Source organism: Pinus tabuliformis, chromosome 4_2, assembly GCF_031772625.1.
Source record: "Pinus tabuliformis cultivar Carrire ecotype Pingquan chromosome 4_2, CPIR1, whole genome shotgun sequence".
NCBI lineage: Eukaryota > Viridiplantae > Streptophyta > Pinopsida > Pinales > Pinaceae > Pinus > Pinus tabuliformis.
The window spans coordinates 316780405-316807819 of NC_142304.1; the positions used below are offsets into that span (position 1 = coordinate 316780405).

The 27415-nt window shown below is 37.1% G+C and overlaps 1 pseudogene; it reads left to right on the forward strand.

Annotated features, from left to right (window-relative positions):
• Positions 1-5533: 5533 nt before the first annotated feature.
• The window catches only part of LOC149169243 (calcium-transporting ATPase, endoplasmic reticulum-type pseudogene), a 45842-nt pseudogene continuing 23960 nt past the window's right edge, over positions 5534-27415 (forward strand).

Below are 27415 nucleotides of genomic sequence, written 5' to 3' on the forward strand. Positions count from 1 at the left end.
TCTAAATCTCTCTTAGGAGGGTGTAGCTCTTGGGGCTGGGCCCATCTCAAGCGCCCAGTACCTCCTTTGTTTACCTTTATGTGTCTTTGCTGCATTCTTAGAATAAAATATGCTATTTAGATCTAAATCTTGTTTTGTTATTTAGTTTGTGATTTTGATGATTAAAGTAGATTTTCATATTCAGATTGATTTGATAGGTTAATAACATAAAGGATCCTTGGAAAAAGGGCTCAAGCACCTCTGATCTTACCTCTCCCTCAGTGGGATCGTGAGTTGGGACAAAGGTGACCTTGCTGCCCAACAAAAACACTAGTTTGCTTGTCCATGCAATCTTTGGTGTAATGTTTTCATTTGTAGAAGTTAATCATGCGTTCAGGCCTTTTGAAATGTTTCTTTGCTTAAGTTATGTACATGGTTCTCTTTATGAATGAAGCTGTTGTTCATTTCTTTCATTGACAGTTACACTAGATTAGCTAAGATTTCGATTGTGTGCAGGACTTAGTTGATTCGGTTAAGTGTACACCGTGCAGGGCATCTCCATCTCCCTCTCATTCACCCAAGCTTTGTCCAGGCCAGCTGCTCCATCTCCTAGTTAGGTTCCTCGTCTCACAACTATATTTCTGCCCACGTAACCCTACCTTATTGCTCCTCCATTGTCTTAGCCTTCTTTAAGCCAAGCTAGCTTTCCACACCCTCTCACCACTCCAACCATCAGTCCTTATGTCATTTCAGGCCCCTACCCTACCTCCCTATCCATTCATGCACCTTACCTCACTCACCCATCCTCCAAAATCCAATTTTAAAACATCCTGTAGAAATTTCTGAACATCCTGTAGAAATTCCTGAAACATCTTGTAGAATCCCTGCAGACTTCCTGTAGAAGCTCAAAAACAAGGTTTTTTGACAACCAAACTTTGTGAAACTCTCTGGAAGAGTGTTAGGGGCTCCTTAGACCCTCTCTGTACCATCCCCACCTTTTCCAAGCATTTCTCCTCCTTGATCCACCCTTGCACATTGAAAAGCGAGTTAAAAGCACATGCATGATAATTCCAACAACTTAATCAAAAATAAAAAAAGATGTTTTCTTCAGATAGAGGTAGTCTAGACACATGTATTTTACCTTCATAGAAGTAATGGCATCTCTTTCAGTAGTTTGCATGCTATCCTTTGCGTCAGTAGGACTAGCTGGTAGAATTAGGGTTTGCTAGGGTTTGCGTTTCTTTTTGGCTTTCAGTTTCTTTTTTAAAATAGATTAGCTTCCTTCGAGTTAGCTTTCATCCATCAATTAAAAAGCTTCTTCTAAGAGCTCATAGAAGTTGGCTTAAGCTCCTAGCAGACTTGTGCTAGCTGACCAAGTGACAGCTGCGGCAAGAGCTAGTACTTGTGCATACAACACCGTCGCTTCCAAGTTTGTTACGAACTGTCGGGTTCATAAAATTAAAGAAGGGAGTTCCATGAGTTGTAGCATTATTGCTACAATACTGGAGCCCACCATCTTTTTAGCGCCGTTGCTGGGGAAGCGTTAGAGTATTGGTGATTTTCGTTTTTCTTCTATTTTCCACTACAATCTTCTACTAAGTAGTTTATTTCATTTCCACCATGCAATTTCGTTTATGCAAAAGTAGATTAGCATTTCCCACTTTCATAGATTAGCATTTCAATTCCGCAATTTCATTTCTGCAAGCGTAAAGTAGGATTTCAATTCCGCAAGCGTAGACTATAATTTCCCTGCAATTTCATTTGAGAAAAATAGATTAGTCCTTTCCTGCTTTCGTTTCAATTCCACATTTTCATTTTAGCAAGACAGTTAGTTGCAGTTCAATCTATTTCAGTTTTGCAGGTAGAAGTAGAAAAAAATAAAAATCAACCAAAAAGATTTCATTTCATGCCTTGTAGGAGTAGAGATAAGTTAGAAAAATGACTGAACAACACCCCCACTACTTCACATAGCCAACATTCTCTCTTCTTTGATGGCTGTGATTAAAGAACCCTTAGGTGGACAACAGGACATATTTGAAGAACCTCAAGGGAAGAAGAAGAAGAAACCATTCCTCTGGAGCAAATGGCTACAAGTAGAAATGTTGGGAGCAGTACCTTGTCCAAAGATGAATTTGAAAATCAGATCGAAGATTTCAAGAGTGATATGAGGCAGTTTCTTGCCATGCAACTGGATACCTTGCGGATCCAAAAGAAGCAAGAAGAAGCCAAGATGGCTTTGGCCATTTTTTGTCCTAGGTGCACTAGAAAGCATCCTAGGAACGAGTGTCCATTGTACTCCATAGAAGTGTGCTTTGTATGTGAAGAATACCATCCTACAGATCAGTTCCCTTCCTTACCCAGAATCAAAGCTGCATATCAGAGAGCCCAAGGAGCCACTGAATCACTCTATTATATGAACCAAAGGAGGCCACATGAACCTATATCTTATCAGCAGGAACTACAAGGGACATCTGAGACCTATTATGACCCCTATCAAGCCACTTTCATGCCTTCTTGGGGTCCCCCTGCTCATCTTTCCTGGTTCACACCTCCTCCTTGTTCCTTCAAAGATCCATATTATGCCCAACCAGTTGCTCATTCATTTCACTCTTATGCTCAGCCACAGCCTCAATGGAATGCACTTCATCAGGGGTGGAGGCCCGAATACAACACTCCTCCCACTTCTTTTCCTCCACCACCTACTCAACTGCAATCATCACCTCCTCCTCCACCAAGGCAACCCCAAATGCCTACCCAACCACAACCCCATCCACATCCATCTCAAATATACACCCCCACTGAGCTACCGATACCACCATTTCCAAACTTGTCCATTGGAGTAGCTCAACAAAATTGCAATGCTGAGACACAACATGTCCAAATGACTCCTCTTGAGCTCGATGATCTTCACCATAGCTCAGGAAGAGTGTTGCAAAGCAGAGATTATCTTGAAAGCATTGAAGGACCACATCCGGAAAAAGAAGATTCAAAAGAGGAGATCAAAGAACCATGGGCTACACTTGATGAAGAGAAGAGATCAGAATCAGAGATCGACAGAGTTCCCTCATGGTTACTGTCAAATCTTCCATGTATTCAAGAGAAAGATCAGCAAAAAGAGGAAGATGAGGAAGTCATAGTAGAAAGTGACATGAAACATGACCCAGATCAGCAAAAGGACCAAGGATATCAAAGCTATATTGAGATATGGTTTCAGAAGGTCACTAAGTTGCAGCAGTACTCTCTTCTTCAGCTATGTTTGATCCCTTCAAAGTCAAATCATTTGGTCTCTGAGATCCGGATAGCTATCAAAGCATGCATTTCAAGCCTCCACATCAGTTTATCTCTAATCTCGATGTGCACATGGCTCCATTGGAAGTATTCTTATACTTGAGAACGATTTTGTTTTTCAAGTAGGGTAGGGTAGAAAAAAGAAAAAAGAAAAAAGAGAAAAAAGAAAAAGAAAAAATGAAAAAAGAGGAAAATAGAAATCTAAGGTGAAAACCTCCTCGGAGGTGCCTTAGATTGGCTCATTGATTGAAAACCTCCATGAGGCGGTCAATGAGTTGGGAAAAAGGAGAAAAGAGAATAAGATCTCTGGGTGAAAACCTCCCTTGGAGGCGCCCAGGGCAGGCAATTAGGGTGAAAACCTCCATGAGGCACCCTAGTTGTTTTTCAAAAAAAAAGAGAAAAAGAAAAAGAAAAATAAATCTACTTTCCATTGAATAATTTCAGGTTGCAGCAATGACATTGCAGGTCAGGAGGATCACTCAAAACAAAGACAAAGGAGTTTTTGTGCCTTCTAGAGGAAGTTCTATATTTCTACAGGAAACATCCTGTAGAACCTTCAAGCGAGCCAGATTCGATTTTGGAAGGGGACCTAAAGCTTGGAATCCATTGGTTATGCCTGCAAGCATCCATGTTCCCATTCCTCACCCTTTTCCATCATCTTTTCCACCTCATTGTGCTTCTCATTGTGCTTCTACAGGAAGTTCCTGTAGAAATTGTAGGAAGCTAGAAATGGATTTCAAAAAGGTGGTTTGGCGAACATGGTAGCTTCCTCAAGGGTTCAGAAGTCCTCCTGCAATCTAAAAACTCCTCCTCCATCATCTCCATGCCTGCATGATAGCCCAAGTTCATTTTTCATGCCATGCAACAAAACTGTAAAATGCCTTGAAGCAAAAATACCTAGAAGAGAATTTGTTTCTTCCATAACTTGAAAACCATGCATCCATTTGAAAAACCATTTTACGGGGAATTGTACCAGGGTGATGGCAACATGCCTGAGCAGTTTCAGCCAACCCCGGTGCACGATTTCCAAGAAATCAGCCTCCATCACCATCAGCCATTTTTGCATTTTCTCCATATCCATGCATCCATTTTAAAATATGTTTCATGGGGAGATGCACATAGGTGGTAGTAGCCTACCCAAGCAGTTTCAGCCAATTCCAATCCACGGTTTCTAAGAAATTGATCTCTGAAAGCTTCAGCCATTTTCCAGTTTTCTCGAAATCTGTGCATCCATTGATCACGATTTTACTATGGGAGGTGCATCATGATGATAGGAACATGCTCAGCAATTTTCAGATCGATCCGGTTTACCGTTTGGGAGCAATGGCGAAAACAGGTTCTGGTCCTGTGAAAATTCAGCAGCAGCAGCTTGAAGGTGCAGATATGAATGTGGAAATGAACTCCTGCAGCATGCATCCGGCCAGAGGACACCTGCACAAGGAAAAAACAACCATGAATCATCAACCAAGCCATCATGCAACCAAAGAAACAAATGCATGCAGCAACAAAAAGGACACAGCAGCACACTGACTTACAGGTATGTGTCTAAATCAGTTCCTCTATTTGCATCAATATGATTTAAAAGTGCATAAATGAATTAAATGGTGAGATTAAGCCAGGAATCTAGCAAAGTTAACCCAACAGTGCCTTCTCTAGCGCTCACCCATAAATCATGCAGTATACATGGATAGTCGACTCACGTGGAAATTAAAAAAACAGGGAGTGTTGGCCGTTTGAACTCCAGTGCAACTGATCTAGAAGAGAACATGAAGTTCATGATAGCACTGCAGTTTGCATGTGGCCACGTACCCCTAGTCACTTCACTCCCTCACCACAAATCATTCCGTAATTGAAAAATGCTCGGTTGACTCTCACCACCCGCTGATTCATTTGCACCTGTAACGTCTTTAGCCAAAGTACGCGTCCTCTGCTCCCACAATCTGTTAACTAGTCGTCATCCATCAGGTTTTCTACCTATTTTTGAAATTATCCCGCGTATCAGGCTCGCTTAGAGGTGCAAGGGCACTCTACAGGCGTTTCTACAGGAAGTCGTCTACAGGAAACGCAAAAAACAGCTCTGCAGAAGGAAAACCCGAGATTTTTGTCAAAATTCAAGCTTGAAATGAGAAAAGTAATTAAAGCTCGTGTCCAAGGTTACCAGGGTTCTTTAAAGTATTGATTTTGGGTTTTTTCAAACGCATTATAGATCTGTTAATGCTGGAGCAATCTGTTTGAATTCAGAATATGATCATCTATTTCATAGTCCATGGAGGACAAGATATTCCTTGCTTGGTCTAAAACTGTTGAAGAATGCTTAGAAGAATATGATGTGAGCTTAGAGACTGGTTTAAATTCTCATGAAGTCGAAAAACGCCATCAAATATATGGATGGAATGAGCTCCAGAAGAAAAATGGTACACCTTTGTGGAAGCTGGCAGTGGAGCAATTTGATGATATAGTTGTTAAAATACTTCTGCTGGTAGCTGGCATTTCATTTCTTCTCGCCTACTTTCATGATAATGTGTCTTCTGAGGAGGGCATAACAGCCTATGTAGAGCCCCTGGTCATTCTCCTGATTCTCATCCTCAATGCCATTGTTGGAGTATGGTAGGAGAATAATTCTGAGAAGGCTTTGGAAGCTCTCAAAGAAATGCAATCTGATCATGCAAAGGTCTTGAGAGATGGACATTATGTTGTAGATCTTCCCTCTAGAGAACTTATTCCAGGAGATATAGTGGAACTGAAGGTGGGAGACAAGGTTCCTGCAGACATTAGAATTGTGTCCCTCAAGACATCCACCTTTAGGATGGAGCAGAGCTCCTTGACCAGAGAGAGCATGTCTGTGGTCAAAAGAACATATCCAGCCACCTTGTGTGACTGCGATTTGTAGCCAAAAGCATGCATGGTGTTTGCAGGAACTACAGTTACCAATGGCTGTTGCACATGCATTGTTTTGAGCACTGGCATGTTTACAGAAATAGGTAAAATTCAGGCACAAATTCAGGAAGCTTCAATGGAATGTCATGATACCCCTCTGAAAAGAAAGTTAGATGAATTTGGTGAAAGACTGACAATAGTGATTGGTGCCATTTGTATTCTTTTCTGGATCATGAACTACAAATATTTTCTTTCATGGGAAGTCATAGATGGGTGGCCAAAAAAATATCAGGTTTTCCTTTGAGAAATGTACGTACTACTTTAAGATTGTTGTTGCTTTGGCAGTTGCTGCTATACCAAAGGGATTGCCTACTGTGATTACTACATGTTTGGCTCTTGGCACTTGTAAGAGGGCAAAAAAGAATGCTATTGTGCGTAAGCTACCGAGCGTGGAGACTTTGGGTTGCACCACAGTGATTTGCTCTGATAAGACAGGTACTCTTACAACCAATCAGATGTCTGTCAGTGAGTTTATAGCCATAGGGCACAGTGCTGGTTCACTTAGAGAGTTTACTGTTGAAGGAACAACATGTAATCCTGAGGATGGAAAAATATTGGATTGGCCTGCACATAATATGGGGGAAAATTGAGAAACTCTGGCAGAATTTGCTGCAGCTTGCAATGATGCAGGGATATCTTGTCAAGGTCACTAGTTCCGTGCTATTGGTATTCCCACTGAGGCAGCCTTGAAGGTATTGGTTGAAAAAATGGGAGTTCCAGACCCAATGGCAGGTGATACAAGTGCCATTCTCAACAGTGGCATAGTGAAATTGGGCAATTGTGATTGGTGGATACAAATATCAAAGAGGCAGGCTTTATTGGAGTTTGATTGTGATCGAAAATCCATGGGTGTTATTGTCATGGAACCAATGGGACAAAATCGTCTGCTAGTGAAGGGCGCCATGGAAAATTTTCTTGAAAGGAGTGCTTTTCAACAACTTGCAGATGGATCAGTTGTTGAAATAGATGATGCATCAAGGGAATTACTCTTGAGGAAGTTTCATCAAACGAGTTCAAAGGCTTTGCATTGTTTGGGACTTTCTATAGGAAGTTTAGAGAAAGGGAAGCAGAAGGAGAAATTGGCCGAGATTTTAGCTAAGGAGGTAGCACCTGTGTTGGCCACCCTAAGCGCATCCATCCCCTCCATGAACACTCATTTTTTTTAGGGTTCAGACACAATTTAGTCATGGTTCAACCTTCTACAGGAAGCTACAGGACTTTCTATAGGAAGTTCTGTATTTTTACCAGAAACAGCCTGTAGAAGCCTTTGGGCAGGCCAGAATCAAGTATGGAGAGGGACTTGAAGCTTGAAGTCTGTTGAGGAGGCATGCAACCACTCTTCTCTTCCATCCTCCATGGGTTTTATCTCCTTTCACTACCATTTCAACCATCATATTAAATATACTTACACAATCATACCAAGGCTGAGAATTCTCTAAGAAAAGGAGCAGACAATGGGAAGAAGCAGAGAGAAAAGCATGGTTTTCATGACAAAGAAGAGGACATCACTTCAGGAGCTTGGCATGACAAGGAGGCCACCAGGGCCATCAAAGATGAGGAGATAGATTGGTTGCTCAGAGGATGAGAAACACTTTCAGTAGGGGGGTGATGATGAGCCCCAAAAATGGATAGTTATTTGGGCTCATTCAACCTCCTAATTCAACTTAATCCACCATTCTCATTAGTTTATTGCAAGTTTCTATTATATTTATGCTAATAGAGTGAACTGGGTTAGTCATTATGCCAACAAGTCTAATGGGTGCTTTGTGTAGCCTTTTTGGTCAACTTGGAGACAAAATTGAAGGTTTTAATGAGCACTTGGCAGCCAAATTCGTGGGAGAACAAGGGAGAGGATTTGTAGGAAGATGTCCCCTTCATTTATGGGCCCTTACCTCGAATTCTCCACCATCAGCTCGAATTTCAAAGGCCACCAAATCAATTAGCACAAGGGCAGCCAAGCAAATCAAGTAGGACTACTGTTAACTACAAGTCTTGGGCAGCCGAATCCCTAATGTTTAGGAGGACTGTTGGGGTCCTCAATTTGTATAAATAAGAAGGCTTAGGGCCTCATTTGGGTTAGCTGGTAGTTAGTCATTTCATAGTCTTGTTGTAGTCATTTTGTAGTTCGATTTTTAGGCAACAGATTAGTTTTCCTGTCAGCTCATTTTCAAGTTCTCCTTGTGGACAGTTTTGATGTAACTCTTCATTTCTTGATCAATAAAGATGAATCCAGCTTTGCACCAGCTCTAAATCTCTCTGAGGAGGCTGTAGCTCTTGGGGTTGGGCCCATCTCAAACACCCAATACCTCGTTTGTTTACCTTTATGTGTCTTTGCTGCATTCTTAGAATAAAATCTGCTATTTAGATCTAAATCTTGTTTTGTTATTTAGTTTGTGATTTTGATGATTAAAGTAGATTTTCATATTCAGATTGATTTGATAGGTTAATAACATAAAGGATCCTTGGAAAAAGGGCTCAAGCACCTCTGATCTTACCTCTCCCTCTGTGGGATCGTGAGTTGGGACAAAGGTGACCTTGCTGCCCAACAAAAACACTAGTTTGCTTGTCCATGCAATCTTTGGTGTAATGTTTTCATTTGTAGGAGTTAATCATGCATTCACGCCTTTTGAAATGTTTGTTTGCTTAAGTGCTGTACATGGTTCTCTTTATGAATAAAGCTGTTGTTCATTTGTTTCATTGACAGTTACACTAGATTAGCTAAGATTTCGATTGTGTGCAGGACATAGTTGATTCGGTTAAGTGTACACCGTGCAGGGCATCTCCATCTCCCTCTCATTCACCCAAGCTTCATCCAGGCTAGCTACTCCATCTCCTAGTTAGGTTCCTCGTCTCACAATTGTCTTTCTACCCACGTAACCCTACCTTATTGCTCCTCCATTGTCTTAGCCTTCTCTAAGCCAAGCTAGCTTTCCACACCCTCTCACCACTCCAACCATCAGTCCTTAGGTCATTTCAGGCCCCTACCCTACCTCCCTATCCATTCATGCACCTTACCTCACTCACCCATCCTCCAAAATCCAATTTTAAAACATCCTGTAGAAATTTCTGAACATCCTGTAGAAATTCCTGAAACATCCTGTAGAACCCCTACAAACTTCCTGTAGAAGCTCACAAACAAGGTTTTTTGGCAAGCAAACTTTGTGAAACTCTCTGGAAGAGTGTTAGGGGCTCCTTAGACCCTCTCTGTACCATCCTAACCTTTTCCAAGCATTTCTCCTCCTTGATCCACCCCTGCACAGTGAAAAGCCAGTTAAAAGCACATGCATGATAATTCCAACAACTTAATCAAAAATACAAAAAGATGTTTTCTTCAGATAGAGGTAGTCTAGACACATGTATTTTACCTTCATAGAAGTAATGGCATCTCTTTCAGTAGTTTTCATGCTCTCCTTTGCGTTAGTAGGACTAGCTGGTAGAATTAGGGTTTGCTAGGGTTTGCGTTTCTTTTTGGCTTTCAGTTTCTTTTTGCAAATAGATTAGCTTCCTTCGAGTTAGCTTTCATCCATCAATTAAAAAGCTTCTTCTAAGAGCTCATAGAAGTTGGCTTAAGCTCCTAGAAGAGTTGTGCTAGCTGACTAAGTGACAACTGTGGCAAGAGTTAGTACTTGTGCATACAACACCATTGCTTCTAAGTTTGTTACGAACTACCGGGTTGATAAAATTAAAGAAGGGAGTTCCAGGAGTTGTAGCATTATTTCTACAATACTGGAGCCCACCACTTGCATCGGTAGGGATAGCTGGTGAAATTAGGGTTTGCTAGGTTTACATTTCCTTTCAGCTTTCCAGTTTCTTTCTACAGGTAGATCAACCTTCTTTGAGTTTGTTTTCATCCATCAGTTAAAAAGCTTCTTCTCAGAGCTCAAAGAAGTTAGATTAAGCTCCTAGTAGACTTGTGCCAGTTGACCAAGTGACATCTGCGGCAAGAGCTAGTACTTGTGCATATAGCACCGTCGCTTCCAAGTTTGTTACGAACTACCGGGTTGTTAAAAGTAAAGAAGGGAGTCCCAGGAGTTGCAGCATTATTGTTGCAATACTGGAGCTCACCAAGAGGGATGGAGAGATAGATATATATGGAGAAATAATGTGTATGTTTTAAGGTTGATATAGAGAGACAAAGGACAAGTAGAGAAAGATAGAGATATAGATGGGAGGTGTAGAGAGGGAAAAAGAGAGAGATAGAGAGAGGGCGAGGTGGAGGGTGAGATAGATAGATATGGAGAGAGAGAGTGTGTGTGTGTTTGGGGTGTGATATAGAAGGAAAAACATTTCTTGGGCTAGAGAGGAGTAAGAGAGGGAAGAAAATTTCTTGGGCTATAGAGGAGTGAGAGAGGGATGAGAATTTCTTGGGCTAGATGTATTTCTTTCAATATAGTTTACGATTTCTAATTCTATTTGATTGTTTGCACTAGATGCATTTATTTTAGTGTAGTTGATGATTTCTAATCCTATGTGATTGCTTTCAATAGATGCATTTGTTTTCAACGTAGATGATGATTTCTAATCCTACTTGATTGCTTGCTCTAGATGAATTGATTTGAGTGTAGATAGTGTTTTCTAATCCTATTTGATTGCTTGCAGTAGATGCATTTATTTAGGCATGCATGTTGATTTCTAATTACATTTTATTTCTTGCACTAGATGCATGGATTTCAATGTAGATGTTGATTTCTAGGATTATTTTATTTCTTCATGTAGATGTTGTTTTCTAATTCTATTTCATTCCTTGCATTAGATGGATTAGATGTTGTTAATCTTGAGGCTGTAAATTATCAAAAATATGTTTCAAGATTAGATGGAAGAGGGAGAAAGGGAAGAATATTTCTTGAACTAGATGAACTTATTTTGGCGTATATGGAAATTTCTAGTCCTATTTGATTGCTTGCACTAGATGCATTGATTTTAGTGTAGATGTTGATTTCTAATTATATTTGATTGCTTGCACTAGATGTATTGATTTGAGTGTAGATGTTGATTTCTAATCTTATTTAATTGCTTGCATTAGATGCATTGATTTCAGTGTAGATGTCAATTGATAATTCGATTTGATTGCATGCACAAGACACATTGATTTCAGTGTAGATGTTGATTTATAATCTCATTTGATCTCTTGCATTAGATGAATTGATTTTAGTGTAGATTTTGTTTTATAATCATATTTGATTGCTTGAATTAGATGCATTATATTTTAATATTGAGGCAATAGATTATTAAAAGAAATATTTTTCAAAATATATTTAGTAATGCCTAGAGGGACACTAGTAAGAATTAATTGACCTAGAATTAAAATGAAATAGATGTGTAGAATCAATCCTCATGCAAATTAATCCTTGAAAATATCATCTTCCTTCTTCATCGCCAACTAATTACTGATAGACAATTACATATATTCAAAATATTTACATGAGGAGAAGATATATTTTTAAAAATTAAAAACAAATCAAAATATTCTTGAAGGAAATAAATTATTTCAAACATTAGCAAAGAAACAAATTATTTCAAGAATAATATTAAGATAGTAAATTATTAACACTACTCCTCAATACATATTTAGTAATACCTAGAGGGATACTATTAATAATTAATTATTTGTTAGAAGTTGTGATACCTAAAATTAAATGAAATATATATGTAGTATCAAGTATCCTGCAAACTATTGAAAATATTGTCTCTCTTCTTCATCACCAACTAGTTATTAATAGACAATTACATACACATATAAACATATAACACAACAATTGTAACATTCAAAAACACTACCATCCAAATCGAAACATGTAAAACACAAAAACCACTCAAAACATCCAAAAACAGATGTACAAACCATTCCAGGCAAAAAACACAGACTAAATAAAAGAAGAGAATGATATGGTCATGCCAAGAAAAGAAAACATAATGAGAATTTTCAAGTTAATATCAAACATATACATAATAATGATGATATAAAAATGTGGCATTGTTGCCCTCAACTGGAACCCACTTGGATCCATCTAACACTGGATCTATCATGCAGCGAGAGGGACCAAATCCCTTGAGGCACAAACCTTTCCTAAATTTCTATACTCCAAAAAGAAAGTTTGCACCTCGAGGGATTTGATCCCTCTAGGTGAATCATAGATCTAGTGTTAGATGGATCTAAGTTGGTTAACACAACAAAAAAAGATAACCAAATTTATATGGTAGTTAGTTTAACCTTTTGTATAGCCTTACTATGTTTGATTAATCATTATCATTACAAAGGGCAAAATGAAATTTCCTTTTATATAGCTATATGTGTAGCCTCTTCAACTAGAAGACATAAAACTGATTCAAAATCATATAATTATAAAAGTCCATTTTTGTACAAAATTTTAGATATAATAATGATAATATTTAAGGTGGGGTTGATGTTTTATGAAATTTTTATTTAAGTGTGTTAAGTTCATCATTATACAAAATCTGAGTTTTAAAATGAATATACTGAATTTTGGTGATTTTTTTTTCATTTAGTGTTAATGGTTTATGATTTTGTTTTAGTGTGTTGATTCTAGATTATTGAAATAATATAGGTTCCTCGGTCCAACCCAATTTAAACTTGAGTCTATGTGCATCACTATTTGTAGCCCTATAAATATGAGTTAGACATATATGTGAAAGATGTATGTGGATTCAAAGGGTTGTGTTGTAGCGGCTACAACCACCCTCCAAAATTTTGTCCTACACCCAAATTCAAAGACTCCCTTGAGAGTTTCATTTGATGGTTGCATACACTCGGGTTCACTTTGTGAGCTTGTGTGAGCCTTCACACCTACCTCGCTTGTTCATTCCACCCAAGATTTTACATGTTGATGTTAATGTCTTGCTTGCGACCATGTTCTAGTCAAGGTCTTCGCTTGATGTGTAAATGTTATGTTCGCTATGAAATCATTTGTCACATTGACACACAGAGTCCTATTCACTATTGCGCAAGCATCATCATGGTTGATCAAAGATTAATCATGAGTGTCGCACTTGTCACTTACACCATCAGTGAGTCATGTTGAACATGTGTGTCTGGTTTGTTTGAGTTGTCTCGTCATCAAGTCATGGGGATGTGTGTTGTAAGATCACATTTGCATCTTTCACTCGTGCAAACACTTAGCCACGTTGTTGAGGTTATCACAATCAGACTCCCCTTTGACAACCGAACATAACCCTGCCATAAACTCAATCGATTGTCACCCAGAATAGTGCAGAAGCACCAAGCAAGTCTTTTCAGGTTGCGTTGCTTGCAAGCAATTCCATCAACCTTCATGTTGGCCACTCAGAGATTGTGCTATAAGGTATACGACCTACACATACCCACAATATGTATTTATCAAAATAATGCATCCACAACTGTCCGAGGTCATTGGACTCTACAATGGAATCAAATCTTTAGACCATAAATGGTCATGGCCCTTTATAGGTTCCTTTCTTATCAGAACTTCAATCACCTTGCATGAACCTTCCTATCGGGACTATATTAAAACCCTTGAACCATATTTTATGCCTTTGGTTAACTCCTCACTACATATATATAATGCCACTCCCTTTTCTAAATGGAAATCATACACAAACCCACGTTTTCTGCCTTTATATGGTTCCTGCACAAATTCCGAGCTTAAAACCTCTATCACAATTGCTATCAGCTATTGGGACTTCCACAGCCTTAACACATATGCACCATCCCTTCTTTGACTCCAATCTCCACTATCGAAATGCTAAAACATGTTTTCACATTAAAAATCCCGCGCCATATAAACTATCGAGCATGATTATATACAGGAATACAAACAAAATTCCCCTCCTAATAACATCCACGGAATTTAAATATATATAGACCCGCAACTATGATTATCATTGGGTCCAGTCACTATTTACTCCACACTTCCACTGCACTAAACTCTGATGTTTCTAAACTCAGACATTCTGATAATCACTATCGGATATCGCTCATCCACCCACACATTAGTTCTTTCATTGTGAACCTCCGATTGCGCAATCGATGATTGGATTATCGGTGATATCACCAATCGCTCATTAGAGTATCGCTAGGTTTTTTATCATTGTCCCTTAGCACCTTTGAAATGCGATTGTGATTTCAATCATGACTGTTGATATTTGAAGATCCAACGGCTACTCAGTATCAATTCTGGACTTCTCTGCTTGTCCCTTTTACTCGGAAAGTGACGTTGTTTCTTCAATTTCTCGGTGATTTGGCTTCTTTAAAGCTTATGTCCTTCTTCTTATTCGCAACTTGTTCTTCCTTCTGGGCTTAACTCCTCACTCTCCTTTGATCTCTGCCCTTCTTGTAGAGCTCTAATGGATTCAATGATCCATTTTGATTCTTATGAATCATGTCCCTCTTTCTCTGCTTCTTTGTCCTTCAGAATTCTGCCTGCAACCTGTAGAGCCTATGAATTCATAGTAAATTACTCATGGAATACTTCTTAAACATACTAACACAGACGGGAATCGATATTTCATATATTAATATAAAAGCTCAGATTACATTTGAGACTCTTCGGCCTCACACACACACAAAAACATAGGCCTGATTCTACTATTAGTAGCCTCTTCCTGTTGAACACGCATGTTCACTATTTAAAAGAATGCATTGGATTGGATCATTTGAGGATCCAATCACCGCTCTAAGAAAATCCATAAAGCTCATTGCATGCATACATATCTGGCAAACTTTATCCACTCCATCGTTTTCTCTGTTTTAAAACAGAAAAGTCTCCTTGTCACTCAATGATCCATATCTACTCTAATTAATTCCTAAAAAATCTCTTCTGCTCCTACAGAGTTGTATTTGACTCCTAACACTCAAGTTCTCCTTTATTTATTTTGAGAGCATGTACATATTCTCCCACTATATAATAAAATCACACTTAAAGGACTAACTATTGCATAAACTTGATACCTAGGAAAACTATTTCCTAAAATGCATGACCCCATATGTCTACTATTTACAATGATTTGCCTTTGGCTGAATTCTCCTGCATCAAACTCCCAAAGTAGAAAATATTCATGATCTCCTGATCATGTGTCTTTTGGTCTTGGTCTTCTGGATCGCACGCTTTGTTCTGTAACTATTTGTATGCTCTACTTTCTTGTTGTTGTTGTACTTATGTTGTCTTTTGCTCCATTCTCTTCTTCCTGTCAATCAAGTTCAACTTCTAATTGATATTGCTTGCTACTATTACCATTTTCCTCCGTTTGGACTGCTTCATCATCTTCTGCCATATTTCTTCAATTTCTATATCCAACATATCTTTGGGCTGGTCCATCTTCTGCTTCATATTTCTTTGTTCTAGGTTATTATTGTTGTCTTCTATGCTGACTCTTGCTTTTCTTGATTCAACTTTTGGTTTGCTTACTCAACACTTGTTGTGACTCCTATGTTGACTTCTCTCTTACTTGCTATATTCTTCAGTTTACTTGCTTTACTAATTGCCTCCCTATCATCATTGCCCTCTTTCATGATTGAATCATGACTATTCAGCGTTTCCTCCAACAAATTAATTTCTCCATTCCATGGATTGAATTCTTCCATATAATTCTCTTCTTTCACTTTTATTTGGTTTTTCACTTGAGTCAAATATCCTCCAGCATTTGCAACAAAACCTACACACTCAAAACACTTGTTAAAATAAAAAACATAAGATTATTGTGCCTTATCTTCCTTTGACAATAATTTAGTTTGCTACTCCTTCTTCTCCTTTTCCTTTGTTATCACATCAGTATGTTGATTCAAATTCTCAACAGAATTCATGAGACTGTCAGTTAGTCTCTCTTCCACACCATCTGTTCTAATGATGTCTTCCTACTTGGGTTCATAGTAGTGAACTTCTCCTTCCTTAACCTGCTATTGGTTATCTTTACTTTGAAATTCTTTGATTCCATCTTTAGACAACCTCTGATCAATCTCTTTGATCACATACTCATATCCATTCATGCTTTTTAATGATCCTGCAAACAAATTATTGCATCTTCCTATCTCCATGGCTACTTGAGACACATCTTCTTCTTCAAAAACTGCAACTACAACTTTTGTTCTACCGTCAGGTTCTTTCATCATTTTCTCCAATAGTTTAATCTCCTCTTCATACTTAGCAAGCACTTCATCGCAATGCTCTCTTCCAGCTTCATCCTTCACATGTTGTGTTACAATATTAAAATACTATCTTCCTTTGACCCTGGTACTCTCATGGACTTTTTTCTATAGTAAATCACTACTTTCCTCTTTCAAGAGGTGTTCTTCATCATACTCTCTTCTCCTAGAGTACTCCTCCAGAATTTTTACATCTTCAAAATATTGTCCATCCTCTTCAAAACACTCCTATGTTAATGTTCTTTCTATCTTTGCTAAGTCTTTCCCATAGACTTCCTCTTCCTTAAAATCTTTCAGTAGATGTTCTTCTTCTTCATGGACTGTCTCATAGTTTTCATGTCTATTTCCACTTTGCCTATCATCATGGTGAATCTATGATCCTTTACTATGTTTTCAACCAACATAGTCTCTTCCTTAAGTTTTCCGTCAGTCCCTTGCTGTTTATCTTTTTTGAAGATATCTTCAAATGGCGGCTTTTCTCCTGCAATATCTGCCATCATACATAAACTAACAATTTCAAAAATATAAGACCCTGTGGTCTCACTTGATGGTTCAGCCATTGTATGTCCTTGTTGTTCTAAAGCATTCATATGATCCAAAAATTCTTTGATAGTCTCTTCTTCAATCTCTTCAAGCCCTTCACTTGGTTGCTTAGTATCTTCCTCTAGCTATATATGATATCTATCTATCTCATCTCCATCTAGAAAAGAATTTAGATTATGTACATCTTCTTCCTTCTTCATGACAATATCAACCAATTGTCCTTCATCTGCAAACATACACAAATTGTTAGATTTAAAATCATCAGACCTTTTGGTCTCACTTGAGGTTTCAGTCTTCAAGTCTTCATCTTCAATTTCTCCCAGAAATTCTCCTTGTTCTAGTTTACAAATGGATTCTTCCATTTCTAGATCAACTTCCCTAAGCTTTTCCTTCATCCACTTTAATTGCATTTGCGGTAGACTTCCCTGCATCTCATGCCATTCCACTGGCTTCTTCCTCAAGACCCAACCTAGTCTCCGGCTTTCCTCAAGCATTCTCTTTAATGCATTGAGTTGTTCTTTTAATTCAGCAACCTCTTTGTTAATTTCTTCTTGACTCATCCTCTTTCCATTTGCTTTGGAATCATATTTCTTATATCCTCTGTTGTGTCTCCTCTCTAAACCTCTACTATGACTATCAGTAGTAATCTTCTTCTGTTTTTCTTCATGAGATCCTCTGCAACAACCCTCTGCAACAACTAGTCCTCTTGGCTGCAATCTTACCTCACTAATCTCTCCTCACTTAGTCTTTTGGTAAGCATAGGTACTCTGTCTAGAACCTCTTCTTCTTGAGAAACACCTTTGCTACATCTAGGCTTCTACAATCTCTCACTCTCTCTTGAGAACACTTAAGTTGTCATCTCTGTCAAATTTCTTATTAGATTCCTCAGGTTCACTACCACTTCTTCTTCAGAGTATTCTCCTTACTCTATCTTCAAGAACACATTTGGTTCTTCTCTCATAGCTTCTCTTGTTGTCACCTATGCATTAATATAAAAACCCATATTCTTAAATTAAAACAGAACACATTACATCACCTTCAATATCTCAGCATGATCTTGTTTCACCCATTCTTCTGCACTTGAATGGATTGTCCTCTAGTTGGTTGCTATGATACCACTAATGGTGTAGGGTGAACCTCCCACACATACCCACAACATGGATTTATCAAAATAATGCATCCACAAATATCCAGGTCATTGGACCCTACAATGGCATAAAATTTTCGGACCATAAATGGTCATGGACCTTTATAAGTTCCTTCCTTATCGAAACTTCAATCACCCTTCCTAAACCTTCCTATCGGGACTGTATTAAAACCCTTGAACCATAGGTTATGCCTTTGGTTAACTCCTCATTGCATATATAAAATGCCTATCCATTTACTAAAGGGAAACTCATACACAAACCCACCTTATCTGTCTTTATACGGTTGTTGCACAAATTGCAAGGTTAAAACCTCTATCGAAATCATTATCCGCTCTCGGGACTTCCACAGTCTTAACACATATGCACCATCCTTTCTCCAACTCCAATATCCACTATCAGAATGCTAACAAATGTTTTCATTTTAACAAGCCTGCGCCATATAAACTAGCAGGAACAATAATATATGGGAATACAAAGGAAATTCCCCTCCTAACAGCATCCACAAACTTTAAATTTATATAGACCTACGACTATGCTTATCGTCGAGTCCTGTCACTTTTTACTCCATGTTTCAATTGAGCCGAACTTCGATGGTTCCAAATTCAAATATTTCAATAATCACTATTAGATATCACTCATCCACCCACACATTACTTCTTCAATTATGAACCTCCGATTGCACGACTGCAAATCAGATTATTGGCGATATCACCAATCAATCGTCAAAGTATCGGTGGGTTTGTTATCACCGTCCCTTGGCACCTCTGAAATGTAATTGTAATTTTAATCATGGTCATGGATCTTTGAAGATCCAACGCCTACTGAGTATCAATTTTGGACTTCTCTGCTCGTCCCTTTTGCTTGGAAAGTTATGTTGTTTCCTCAATTTCTCAATGATTTGGCTTCTTTAAAGGTTCCGGCCTTCTGCTCATTCACAGCTCATTCTTCCTTTTGGGATTAACTCCTCATTCTCCTTTGATCTTTGTCCTTCCTAAAGATCTTAAATGCATTCAATGACCCATTTCGATTCTTTTTAATCATGTTCATCTTTCCCTGCTTCTGCGTCCTTCAGAATTCTTCCTGCAACCTGCAAAGCCTACGAATTCATAGTAAATCACTCATGAAATACTTCTTAAACATATAGACACAGAAAGGAATCAATCTTGCATATATTAATATAAAATCTCTGATTACATTTGATACTCTTTTGTCTTGCACACACACACATACACATGCCTAATTCTACTATTAGTGGCCTCTTCCTATTGAACGCGCAGGTTCACTATTTAAAAGAATGCATTGGATTGGATCATCGGAGGATCTAATCACCCCTCTAACAAAAGCCCTAAAGCTCTCTGCATGAATACATATGTGGCAGACATTATCCATTCCATATTTTTCTCTATTTTTAAACAAAAAAGTCTCCTTATCGCTCAACAATCCATATATACTCTAATTAATTCCTAAAAACTCTCTCTTGCTCCTAGAGAGTTGGATTGGATTCCTACCACTCATGTTCTCATTTATTTATTTTGAGAGCATTAATATATTCTCCCATTATCTAATAAAATCACACTTAAAGGCCTAAATATTACATTAACTTGATACTTAAGAAAACTATTTCCTAAAATGCATGACCCCTTATGTCTACTATTTATAATGATTTTCCTTGGGTTGAACGCTCCTGCATCAGAATTGGACCCGGTGGCCACCCTAGGACTGACTACCCTCAAAATTTGCACATAGGTTGTTGACCTTTCCCACTCTGTTGACTGAGGAAATTACACAGACATGCCGCCAGACACCCAGTGCCCATCCCTGTCTCTTTCATAAGTTTGCACAGTTTTCCTAGTCAGTCCTCCTGCCAGTCAACCAGTTGTTGATCTAGAAAATTCTGCAGTTTTCATGAGCATGCCTTCTGTTGTCCAGTAGTCCGCTCACCTTAGAAATTGTCTAGAGATGATCAGTAGGCTGACCTCCCAGCCTCAGTGTAGTTTCTCTCACCAACAACTCCCAGCAGTAGATCAACAGTTCGTTTTAGGAATTGAGCAATTTCTGCTGGTAAGCTCCTGACAACTGAGTGTGAGTTTCCCTTGCGAATTGTGTGGTTCCTACTACTAGTGACCCAACAACTAGCTATTAGTTCCCTATAGGAATTACACAGTTTTCGCTGTCAGGCGCCTAACCAATTCTTGCAAAAAACTGCGTAATTTCTGCCTGCTGATCCTCCATGTCGTCACGCCTATTCCTCCATAAAATTGTGCACATTTTGCTGTCAATGCCTTGTTGCCTATTCGTTTCGAAAAATGCGTAGATTATGTCTACCTTGCCTTCCTGTAGCCTGAGCTATCCCTTCCAGCCGAGCCAGACCTTGTAGAAAATCCCTATTGACTTGGATTGCCCATGTTCATCACCTGGTGACTGTTACGTAATTTTCATCAATAATGCCCAGAGCCATCATCCCACCTCACAACCTTGCTACCTCTCCCGGTCACCACCATTTGAAATGATCATGTTTCGAGCATGCTGAGGACAATAAGCATTCTAGGGACAATAAGCAAGCAAGGTGTAGCCAACAAATAGGTTATTATGGCAACATGGTGCAGCAATGGCACATAATGCAGTACAGTGATGGGTATAGTCATGATTAATGAAGTGTGATGAGATGAAACATAGTGATGATGGGTGCAGCATGGTGCAGCGCGGGGAGGTGAAGCATGATGATGAAATGCAGCACAAATATAGGTGAAGGAGTCACCTTGGAGAATTAGTTGAATCAGCATGTCTTCAACTGATGTCATGTATCATCTTCTTACAGATAATATATCATCTTGTCTAGATAAGTCAAAGTGTTGGCTTCTATTGTAAATGTACTATCTCTCTCTCTCCATCCCTCTATCTCTGCGCTGAACTATTAAAGAACACATAAGAAGAATTGATCAAGGGTTTCCCCACATTGGGGTTTGTCCTTGGCTAGTGCCACATCTTGTGTCCTCTTGTCTTGGCTTGTCTTCTTCGATTTATGTTTATGTTCTATCTGCAATTTACTTTAATGCTGATGTGATTGCTAATCTACAAAAGTTATGGAGCTAACTGTGAAAATTGAGATAAATTTCTCCAAGCATATAACATACCTAAAAGTAACAAAAGGGCATTAACCAACTCTAATTAATAACTAACTACAGTTGTAGGAAAGTAGAAGAACGTACTAATTGTAGAGATGAAATATGTTATCCTACTTGCAGATGCAAATCAAGATTCTAATTAAAATATGTTAAAGTAGAAAGAAGGATATGGTGGTATAACAAGGGGTGCAAATGAAAATTCTAACCCTAAAAATCCACAATAGCACTTGTACACCAAAAAACATATTATGCCACTTTTATACTTTAAAACGCTAAATACCTAGTCTACTAGCTTGTCTGTCCTCTAAGTTATCTCACAAATGACCAAGAAAATCAAATGGAAATGAGATGTGGTAATTTTTTTATTAATTAGGATCATTATGACTCCAATCCAAATGAAATCACTCAAAAATACTTTTTTTAACATGTCCTAAAAAACAACATAAAATTACTCCAAAAACTAGAAATTCAAGAATGAATGAGCTAGTTAACCTATCAAATGTCCAACCTAATCAAGTGAAAATTCTATGGGGTAAATTTTTTTATTAAATTTAATTTTTTAAGGACATAATATAATTTTAATAAATTCAAAATAGGTTTGTTAACATGTGCTAAAAAATAGAAGAAAATTACTACTATTTCGCTACAAGAGACTTCCATAAATTCTAAATTCGTGAACTAGTAAACCATTGCAAGTAGCTCAATGATGAATATGAATTTTAAAAGCTTTTATAGGGAAGAATCATGCTTGTGACTTTGTAAATAAATTGAAGAATGATGCACTTAAATAATTTAACCAATATGACCTACAATAAAAGAAGAATGTTTACGAAATGCGGAAATAAGAGATGAAGTGAAAAAAACATTAAATGAAAATGAAGAAATTGCAAAACAGGGCTCTGAGGCTCCTGGGATGTAAAATCCAAAGTATACCTAGAGTGCTATGAAGGAAACCAAGCTTTAGAATCTAAAAATGGAACCAAACTTCATTATTTGAATCGATGCAAGCACATCCAAGTTGGAAATGAAAGTAGAACTTCTAAATAACATTTTTTCTTCACAAGAAGACTAAGGAATACATGCCCCTATAGTAAAATTCGAATTTTAACTTATAAAAATTGACGGGGAAGAATTATCCTTGAAACGAGGTAAATTTTCCTTTCAAAATCCCTCAAAAATTGGATTTGGTTCCCAACACTAGGAATCTTCATTAAATGATAGGGAGCACATTCCCATATTTTCTCATAACTAGAGATCCAAAATTTGTTCAATAATTTCATAATACCTTGTTCATCTATTATCCAACCTTGGTCCATCCTATAGTTGGGAGCGAATCCATTCATTATCTCATCATCCAGATCTTTATAATTTGCTAAATATTTTCACAATATTCTACAAAAATAAATAATATTAGGCACAAATATGAAATTATATCTAAACCTCCCTAATGAACACATTGTAGCTGAAAATAATGTCATCAAATGAAAAGAGAGAGGTTAAATGTGTTGAAGGATGGTGAGATGGGCCTTAAATTGTAGCTAATTTGGAGGCACATCAACAATCATGTCAATCTTGACAGGACTGGAACCCATGTGGGGAGGATAATAGTGAATCCTCCCTATGAATCGAGGTACACCCACTTGATATCCTTAGTAAAGTCTAATGTTTACTCCAACCTTTTTGAACACACAACACTACTTTTGGGCTACTTAACTAATACGAGGAGGGAGTTGATTTTTTTACTATTTGTCATGCAGAAGGAGCCACACTTAGTGCACATTGTTCCTCTCTAGGAGAGCTTTATTCAATTATACTCATGTAAAGAAATTATAAACAACTAAATTCAAACTATCTTTTAGTTTCCTAGTCTAAGGAGCGACCTTTTATTCTCTCTTCTCTCTTTTTCTCTTTCAATTCTTAGCTTAATTTCATTGTCACAACTAAATTATTGTTCTTGTCATTAAAATACTACATGGTATACAATCTTTTATGATATTAGATATTCAAAAATACAATATTTTTTACTCCCTCAACCCTCAATTAGTAATACAATCTTTGACCTTATAGAATCTCCTAAAACATCCACATGTACCTAGCCCCACATGTGTGAGTAGTGGGGGGTTTACATGGCATCCACTCATACTATGGTAGATAACAATATACATCAACTTGAGAGAAATATAAAATTCACATATGTTATTCGAATGAGATGACTTTGACACTATTGGAAATGTATTAGTGTTTAGATTAACACTTTTTTTGTGTGCATGAGTCATAGAAATTTCAACTCCAAAAAACTGTAATTTGATACCTCATAATGGTTTTGTAAGATTCTCAAATGTTATTTTCTAAATTTGTATTTACCACTAAAATGGGCAGTACCTATCAATTCCTCCAAATTTTCCACCTAGAGAGTACTAAGTTACATGAAAAATTGTATGATGATCCAATGTAGACCATGAAACCCATGTGATAATAACCAATCATACCTGTGCAGATAATCTCTTATACAAATGAGGGTGGAGTCTCCATGCCTATAAAATTATAAAAAATATATCATGATAATAGACATGTGCACTTTTGGATCATGTCTACACATGATGAACTATTTAAAAGGTAGTAAATAATTGTGTAGCGAGATAACCTATGATGTGGAAATATGTATCATCATTAAGGGGCACTATTAATTGTATACAAATGCTTATGTCAATGGGGGTTTTGGAACTTATAGGGTAGTACTATGAAAAATTATCTTACTTGAAAAATTTGGTATCCATATAAGATCATGGGTATTCAAATAGGAATCGAAGATAAAATTGTCATAATGTATGACCCATCTTGATGCGATAGTGATATAATGCCAAATACTAGGGGGGGAATTGAAGCAAGGAGCAATGATGACTATCTATATAGTCTAGGTTTCACCATAAAATGGGAAAAGGAAATACAATAAAAAAGACTCTCTTGGAAAAAATTACTTTGTGTTAATAAGAATGAATAATAAAAATCAAGGTACGAGAGAACCCTTGAAATCAAATAAGTATAAAATTACTACTAAATTGCAATAGATAGATTTTGATAATTATGGATGGGATATTCAATGATGATGAAAATCAATAATTTCACTAGATGAAGAATAAATTATGGTAAAAAAGGGTGGCTATAAAATACAAACTTAGGACACAATATGATCTAGTTTTAGGATATCAATTGGGTATGCTAAGTGTATGTGAAATTATAACTCAAGATAAGTGGAAGAAAATGGATAAATATCCAATGATAGAAAATTTGGGAGTTGTGGTGATGCATACTAGTACATAAGAAGAGAAACAAACAACCAGAATCATTGCAAGAATGGGTGACTTTATGTGGATTCGTTAAACAAGGATGATAAGGAATACCACTATGATTGAAAGATATTCTGTTGGCCAATATGGTATAAATGTTGAATTTTTTTTATTTTTTATTTTATGATGTTTGAAAATGGATACATTATAGATATAGAGAAGTGTTCCTTGAACAAGTGACTAAAAAACTATACCATGTGTGGTGATATTAATGAATTTGAATAGGTAAGGAACCTACTGGGTGGGTCTCCTTGGAGGTTAAATGGATTATGAATTATGATACATATGGCATGCTAATTAAGGAGGGGGCAAGAGGTCAATGAAAATGTAGTAAATAATTCAACATAACCAACCATTAAAATTTGAAAGAGAGAAAGTGTTATCACTAGAAAGTTTTTGAATTGGCCATATAAAAGGCAAGTTTGTGATTTGGCCATATAAAAGGTGTGAGGCCCATGAGGACAAATCATTTGTACCTATCTAAGATATCATGGATCCTCTGTACCCCATGATGTTCTCAAAACTTAAATGTTCACATGAATCACCCATTTTAAATTATATGAGATCCAGGTAGGAGTCTTAACCTTTTCTTCCATTTTAGTCATTTAATTTTCAGAATTAGGGTAGACATCACTCATATGAAATAATTTTAATGGATTTGTATTGCTTTAAAAATATTCAAGTGAGTATCCACACAACTATTCACTAGGTAATTATCCATTTCATGGTCTATAAATATTCAACTATGCAATTTTTTTTGCATGACTAATTCTCCACATGCTACACAATTGTCGTAGTTCTTAAGTGGATTGTTGCAATGATATGTATTTTGACTATTTAATAGGTAGCAATGAGAATTGCATGTGAAAGTGGGAAATTTGATGAAAATACTACAATTGTTTATAACATAGCGTCATTAATGAATTGCATGATTATTAAATCAATATATATGTGACTTCCATGATTGTTTGAAAAATGGATAAACTATTTGTGTAATATTTGTATTGCTAAGCCATGGAAATTAATAGTGTTCTAGTTTCTGGCTTTGCAACCACCTATTGAACATTTATCCATGCTAGCACATTTTTGAGAGTTTGATTTATTGTCACAAAGATATGAGATATCACCCTTTAGTGAGGTACAAGCTAGATTTTTATGATGTGCTCAAATATTGATTTCCCTATTATTCACTCTAATGATGGGTCATTGAGAGAGATGATATACAAGTGATAATCTGATGAGCATCACTTCATTGCGTGGGACCAATTTCTAGGTTTGAGTCCTTAATTAAAGTTATATTTCTTGATTAGTATCCCCATCAAGGGATTAAGGGCCTAAATAATGCCTCAATTGGAAGGTATAGGAATGGCATAAGGTCTATCATGTAACTAATCACCTAGTATTGCTCTATATTTGAAGGAAAAAAGGGAGAATTCATTGTGATCTCTTCTATCCAGGACTTAGTATTATAGGTGGTGTTAATTATGATGGTGTTTATCTATGGAGGCTTTGGCACCTAGAGAAACATTAATGACCAAATGTTGGTCGTAGACCAAGTTATCCAAGAATTCCTATTCACTTGGGGATCTTTCATGAGAGTTTATGTTCACATAGATAATACAATAGTATACATGCAAAGAGATGGAATTCCCCTTTTCCCCTATATTCTATTGTATTTTTTTGAGCATGTCGTATTATTATGATCATAACTAATGATAAAAAGATGAGAGGTGGGAGGTACACATGGAATGGTGGGTGAAGTGCTTGCCCACATGGGTGGGGGAGTGGTAGGTCAATAATTTCCTAAAACATTTTCACTTTGTGTTTCCATTTAGAAGAAGTGATCTTATAATTCACCTATGTGGTATGGAATTTTACAGGGACCCTACTATGGTATTTCTTCTCAATGAGTAGTGAGGCATTGTGGTTGAGTATGTGAATGGGATTTTGATTATTTTTTACTTATGCATTTCTTTGACTATTTACTTGTATAGTTTATTAGTGGGTACCTTTATTTTTGTGTTGATATATGGCCTAATAGATGATAAGTGAATACAATTGAAATAATAATGTCTACCATGGAGCCAATGGTAGTAGCACAGTGATGATGTTGAGATGACTATGTAGAAAATACCGTAGCATAGAGGGAGTATGTGAGCCTAGAGCTAGTGGTTGAGTGGTGGCTAAAAATTGAACTCTACACATAGGAATCTAATTTGTGGTATTTTTTTAACCCAATTTTGAGATAATTACCCAAGGAATGTTAGGAAAATATCAATGACAATATCATATATTACTATGTCAAGATTGCATCTATGTAGTGCCATTTTTTGAGTAGATAAATAATAGGAAGAATTATTGCAATGGTGTAAAGGAAAGAAGAGTAGGATAAATAGGTGGAGTACCCCTTCTAGGTAAGCATTTATGGCTTCCATCCCCACCATCATAGTCACTTGATGGATATGAATATTTTTTGTATGGGTATGGCCGACATTTTCATATCACTTTTTGGTGACATGCCCATAGTGGGGACCAATAGCTATTGTTCATGCGCTTTGTAATTTTGAAACTATGACACATAGACACACATGTGGAAACACACATATTTATACCTATATAATATTTTTATGGTTATATCTTGATATTTCCATATGATGGTGTATGTTTCTACCTTTTCATGTGTTTGACATGTTTTTAAAATGATGATATTAGATACATTCAAATGTATGATGCATTGTGAGAAAAATAAAGTAATGTGGTAAATGTGAGTGTAATAATCGTAAAAAATATTCAACTATTCCATGAGGAATTTATAATTGAGATAAAAATTGAGGCAGAATATCTAATGTTCAACTACATCTCAAATACTCTAATCATTAAAAATTACTCTCCTTTGTTATTCGTTGTTATCTC